Below are 6,541 nucleotides of genomic sequence, written 5' to 3'. Positions count from 1 at the left end.
TTGGAAAATTTCCTTTGTCTATGCAAGATGGGAAAAAGAAATACCTATCAGATGTATTTCATGTCCCGAATTTCACCAAGAACCTGGTTTCTGTTGGTCAAATGGTTGAGCAGGGCTTGCAGGTTAGATTTAATCCTCATGGATGCTTTGTTGAGGATATGAAAAATAAAGGTCGCTTGATAGCAAAAGGAAAGAAGAAGGGCAGAATGTTTACGTTGGATGCAGACATGTCTGAATTGAGTGCAGCAATGTTTGCACATGGGACTGGTGTAGTTGCAGATATTGATATTTGGCATAAACGCATTGGTCATGTTAATGTACAGTGACTTAAATCAATGCAGGCCCAAAATATTGTTGCAGGATTGCCTAAATTCAAGGTTGCAGAAATGCATAAGGTATGTGAAGCCTGTCAGTTTGGAAAAGAGGCAAGGAAACCATTTCCTAGACATGTTCAAGAGAGTAAGAAGCCATTGGAATTAATCCACTCTGATGTGTGGACTACTAAAGCTGCATCTCTTGGAGGCTGTCATTATTTTGTCACTTTTATTGATGACTATAGCAAAAAAGTTTGGGTGTATTTTATGAAAAAGAAAAGTGAAGTTTTTGGGCATTTCAAAACTCTTAAAGCTATGGTTGAAAAAGAAATAGGCCTGCAAATAAAATGCCTAAGGTCAGATGGAGGGGGAGAGTACCTCTCAAATGAATTTGCAAGGTTCTTGCGGGAGCATGGCATAAAGCAGCAATATTAATGCAGTCATGCTCCACAACAAAATGGAATTGTAGAAAGGAAAAACAGACATATTGGAGAGGTATCTCGTGCCATGCTCAAGGAAAAAGACTTGCCAAATTTTTACTGGGCTGAAGCAGTTGCTACAGCAATCTACATAATGAACAGGACTCCCACTGTAGCAATACATGGGCTGACTCCAGAGGAGAGGTATACTGGTAGAAAACCAGATATTTCTCATTTGAAGATTTTTTGTTGCATTGCCTATGTTCATGTGCCAGATGAGTTGAGATCCAAGTTGGATCCAAAAGCTGAGAAGTGTATCTTTATTGGTTACTCTCTGCAGGGTATAGATGCTATAACCCTTCTACTCGTAAGTTTACAGTGAGCAGAGATGTTGTTTTTTATGAGATGAGTAGCTGGTATAAACCAGTAAATGTGATTGATAATGTAGATGCACTAAATGGTAATGCTACACAGAATTCACAGCAGCAGTCACAAGATATTAGTGGACCTGGAGCGTCCTCTAGCAGTGGTTCACATTCTTTGCCATGGACAGGCAGATTGAGATCAGGAGAATCTTCTCAAAGCAATGCAGATAGTGGTATACAGGTATCACAAAAAGGAAAAGAGAAGGTAGATCAGCCCATGTTTGATGTGAATGCAGGTCACTCTTATATGGATGGTGAATCCAGTGGCTCAGAACAAAGCATTGATGATGAGTTGGGTATTCCTTCTGTTGTTACACCTGGAGTAAGGAAGACCAGGGATGTTTTGAGAGCATCTAGAAGTGAGCCTACTTTGCGCAGGTCTACCAGAGCTAGGTATCCTATGGATAGGCTGAAATATGATGGATTTACAGCCATTCACTATGTCTATATAGTCAAAGTGTTAAAGGAACCAGAACCCACTTCTTTTGAGTAAGCCATGGGAAAAGAAAAATGGGAGAAAGCCATGGATGAAGAAATGGATGCTTTGGAAGCAAATGCTACATGGGAATTGGTACCTTTGCCTAAAGATAAGAATGCAATCGGTTGTAAGTGGGTTTATAAGGTGAAGCACAATGCAAATGGCTCTGTGAACAGATACAAGGCAAGATTAGTAGTCAAGAGGTATGCACAAACATATGGCATTGATTATGAAGAAACATTCAGTCCCGTTGCAAGGATGGCAACCGTAAGAGCAGTCATTGCTATGGCTGCATCAAAGGGATGGTCTTTACATCAAATGGATGTAAAGAATGCCTTCTTGCATGGTGATTTGCAAGAAGAGGTCTATATGGAGCAGCCACCAGGTTATGTGCATGCTGTTCATCCTGAGTTTGTTTGCAGGTTGAAGAAAGCCTTGTATGGCTTGAAGCAAGCACCTAGAGCATGGTTTGACAAGATAAGACAGTATATTGTCACTATTGGCTTTCAGATTTCCAAGGCAGATTTCTCACTTTATGTGAGAAAAACAGAGAAAGGTATTATGCTGCTTGTCATTTATGTTGATGATTTGATTATCACACGTGATAGTGATGAAGATATCCTTCATGTGAAAATGCTATTGAAGCAGAAATTTGAGATGAAGGATTTGGGAGAGCTGTGTTATTTCTTGGGCATTGAGGTGATTAGATCACCAAGTGGGATATGGCTCTTGCAGAGGTAGTATGGATTGGACATGCTGTCCAAATATGGGATGACAGGCTGTAAGCCTATTTCAGTTCCTTTGGAGCAGAATGTGAAGTTCAGCGCAAATGCAGGTGAGCTTCTCGAAGACCATACTATGTACAGACGCATAGTAGGAAGTTTGATTTATATGACTATTACCAGGCCAGATTTGAGCTATGTTGTTGGATTGATAAGTCAGTTTATGCAAGCTCCAAGGAAACCACATTTGGATGTGGCTAGACGCATATTCAGGTATGTGAAGTCCACATTACAGTATGGACTATTTTATGAGACTGGGGTTCAGATACAATTGCATGGATACACTGATGCTGATTGGGCTGGTAGTATTTCTGATAGACGATCTACCAGTGGATATGTGTTCTCTTTTGGGAGTGATGCAGTCACTTGGAGCAACAAGAAACAGCCTATAGTTGCCTTTCGAGCACAAAGGCTGAGTACAGGGGTGCAGCAATGGCTACATGTGAGGTAGCTTGGTTGCATAAGCTACTTTATGATATGCATCAATCTACAGATGGGCAAGTTGTCATTTATTGTGAAAACATGAGTAGTATACACTTGGCAAATAACCCACTCTATCATGCTAGAACAAAGCACATTGAGGTGCATTATCACTATGTGCGGGAGAGGGTTTACTAGGTCTTATTGATCTAGTTCATATCGGCACAGAGGATCAGGTAGCTGACATATTTATGAAGGCATTAGGCACAAAGAAGCTGCGCAAGTTCAGAGACCTGCTTGGTGTGCAGGAATTGGGATTGAGCTTGAGAGGGAGTGCTGAGATATCGAGCTCCACTCGTGATATGCCAGGGTGACCGTTGTGCACTTATGTCACCGACTTGTTAGTTGCAGATGCGGTTGGTACACTGCCCATGAATAATAGCTAGATGACAGCTATCCTTATCTACTCTAGTACATGGCTCAGTTAGTATGCCACCTTAGTTAGTTGAGTTTGGTTTGAGACCCATATATAGGGTTCTTCTATTTCTTTGTACCAGAGTTCTTTTTGGTTTACACAACTAAGAAGAGAAAAACTGTTTTCAGCCTCCACCTTTGTGTGTATTCCCCCATTGTGCAAGCAAGAAAGCTACAAGTGAGACTCCTTCCTTCTCTCCCACAATCTTGACACAAAATTTGCAATTGGTATAAACTTGCTTAGATTTGCATACTTTGAGCCATTGCTTGGCTTCATAGAGTTCAATGTCTACTAAAATTTTTATGATATACACATGTGCAAAATGTTGCTACTACACAATGGCCATTCTATGCTATTGAGATTCAGTATGTGCATAGACTCAAGGGTTCCATATTCTCGACCCCGCTTGGGCAATATGTACTTGGAGTTAAAAAAAACAAGGTCCTCTACGAGCTGCTTAGCTATACGCCCCTCAAAGAGCAATCTAACAATTTTGAGGTGGTAACACTTAAAAGAATCTATGAAACTCTCAACATTTTGCCACTCACAGAAATTCGAAGGTGTCGCGATCTAAAATGGGCCCGACACTAGCTATAAGCACTAGCCGAGCCTCTCTATACTAAAAAAACCACACCCCCTTGACCTTGTGGGGCCAGGAGCATATAAGGGACACATTGCCCTAGCTGTTATCATAAATCTTGTGTTTGGTCTTAAATTGTAGTCCAATGGCTAACTCTTTCCCTACTCCTCAGAAGGAGTCCCTACACATATATCGATATAAAATACCTCATAATCACACAAAAAAGAAGGCACCCCTCCGATTGAATGTCGTGGCCCCATTGCAACTCTCCTACACCTCAGGAATTGGCCCCTCGATGTGCTACTAACATAAATAACACAGGCATAAAAAACTTCACTATTATTTAAAAAGCGTTCCAAGAGATAAGATATTTCCTCACTTAATAGTTTCCCAAGGAATCTGAATGCCTAAACCTACAGCTTAGGTGTCTCACAACTCAATGTAGGTCATATATATAAGAAACCAATTGCAATGCATCCAGGGATTACACCATGTGATATGCACAATATTGCAATTGTAAATGCCATAGTGCTAAAACATTTTATGATTTATAAACCAGCATAGTGAAGTGCAACAAACATTTCTTTCAATGATTTCAGCCTCCTACACATCATGTTGCGTTGCTAAGGGTCAACACTGAGCATCCTCGTGCTGCTTAACCCCTTCTAAACTTAATTTATAAACATCTTATATGATAAGCACAAACGAATAGATCAGAATTTCAAATGTTCTCAACAACTAATCAGCATCAAAATCCCTCTTTCCCCCTACCATTTAGGTTATGCATCTTTGATAGGTAAAAAGAGTGGTTTTCCATGTGTTTTTTTAAAAGCAATAAAAATGGACTTTAACATGAAGACACGGCTGAAATGAGGCTTATCCCTCATGCTATAACATGCCATATATTCACGATCATAAAGCATATTTTTCCTTAATTTTCTAGCACAAAAAACTAAAATTTCCTATTTTCACTATTTTTAATTGATTTAGATAAAAATTATAATATTTCTAATTTATGGGTTGGGACTTATCACAATTACTGAACGTTGATTTTATATTCATTTCCACTCCATATGAACCCCAAAATCACAACAAAGCCACCGAAATTTATCATTTTCATGAAAAACATATAATTGTGAGTTTTTTATGTTTTGATGTAAATTATTAAATGACTAAATTTTCTCATTTTCTTCAATATTTCTAATAAATTTCAATATTTTCAATCAAAGGAATCCATTTACAAAAAATTTCATCAAACATCTTTCATAAAACAAATGAAATGAGCGCTTACGCATAGAAACCTAGTTTTGGAGGCATGTATTTAATGGTTGGGAGGCCGTTGATGCTTATTTTCTGATGTTGATGCTCTCTCCAACTCTGATCTATGATCTACTCCACACTTGTACCATTATTCCATCAATATCTCGCATCCAACTCCTTTTCCTTTTTCTATAGAATCCTGTGTCTGAACAGCCATTAAGAGGAGAGAGGAGGGAGAAGAGAGAAGAGAGAAAGACAAGTTTTCCAACTCCACCACTGGGCAGCCATTTTTTGATCTAAAACTGATGACGAGAAGTGAAGAATTGCATGGATTGCTTGCCTTCATCTATTGCAGGGGTTGTTTTTTAGTCCCCCTCCTTAAAAAACATCGCCAAGAGGGGGAGACAGCGTGTTTTTTCCTGCACATAGTTTCAAAATGTGCCCCTCCCCTCCCCTCCCCCTCCCCCATATCAAAAGGTCCATGCCCAATTTTTCTTAAATCTTTGGCCATTTAACTTTTTCTAGCCTTGTGCATCTCGTCCATTCGGTGCACAAATCCAGGTCCGAAAAATCGTGCATGTCCGACTTGCCATCCCGAATAGCAGAAAGCCGTCACTTTTCAATCCATTATTGAAAAATTTACTAAAAATCTGCAACCATTGCAACAGTAGAAGTTTTGCATTTACGTCTTCCTTGGTCTCTAAAATTGTCAGATCTTCATGTTCCGCTTCCGTCAGCTTTAAATTCCCACCTAAATTTTGCACTAATCCGCTCCATCTCAGCACTTCATGGGCCTTTAAAAGCTTCTCTCAGAAGGGTATACTTCTGTAAATACGAGACAAGTAGTTACATAGATATCATGAAATTTATTATTCTCAATGAGTTGCAAATACTTATTGTTTGTAATGTTTCGTTGAAGAGCACAGTGGGTGCAATATGTATTTGTTTTTGCATGAATACATGTTGTACCAATGCCTCTGTTAGAAGGTGAGAATCAACATTCCTTTGTCAGAGAACTAAAATTTTACCCTTCCAGTGCTTTGATACATCTGCAATTGCAGATGCTTTCTATGTGAAAGCTCCCTTCATACTTGGATGCATATGTACCCAAGACGAGCAATGATACGTATCAATGATCCAATTCCCTTCTTCATCCTTTCTGTTACGTACTTCTATTGAGAGAATGCTTGTTCTTCTCTCAAGCATAATAACCTAGGAATTAGATGTAAAGAAGTATGTATTAACCCCTAAATAGTAACATTTTAAGTTTGTCTAGTAATCACCAATATGCCATACAAATCAACATGGCATTAAGAGATGTTTACACTTTTGTAAACAGACACAAGCATCGATATCTAAACACATGTGGATATGTATATTGACATAAA

The sequence above is a fragment of the Lygodium microphyllum genome, chromosome 18 (assembly GCF_053477565.2).
Source record: "Lygodium microphyllum isolate KBCC chromosome 18, Lygodium_microphyllum_v1.1.10, whole genome shotgun sequence".
NCBI lineage: Eukaryota > Viridiplantae > Streptophyta > Polypodiopsida > Schizaeales > Lygodiaceae > Lygodium > Lygodium microphyllum.
Note: the sequence above shows the minus strand (reverse complement) of the source record.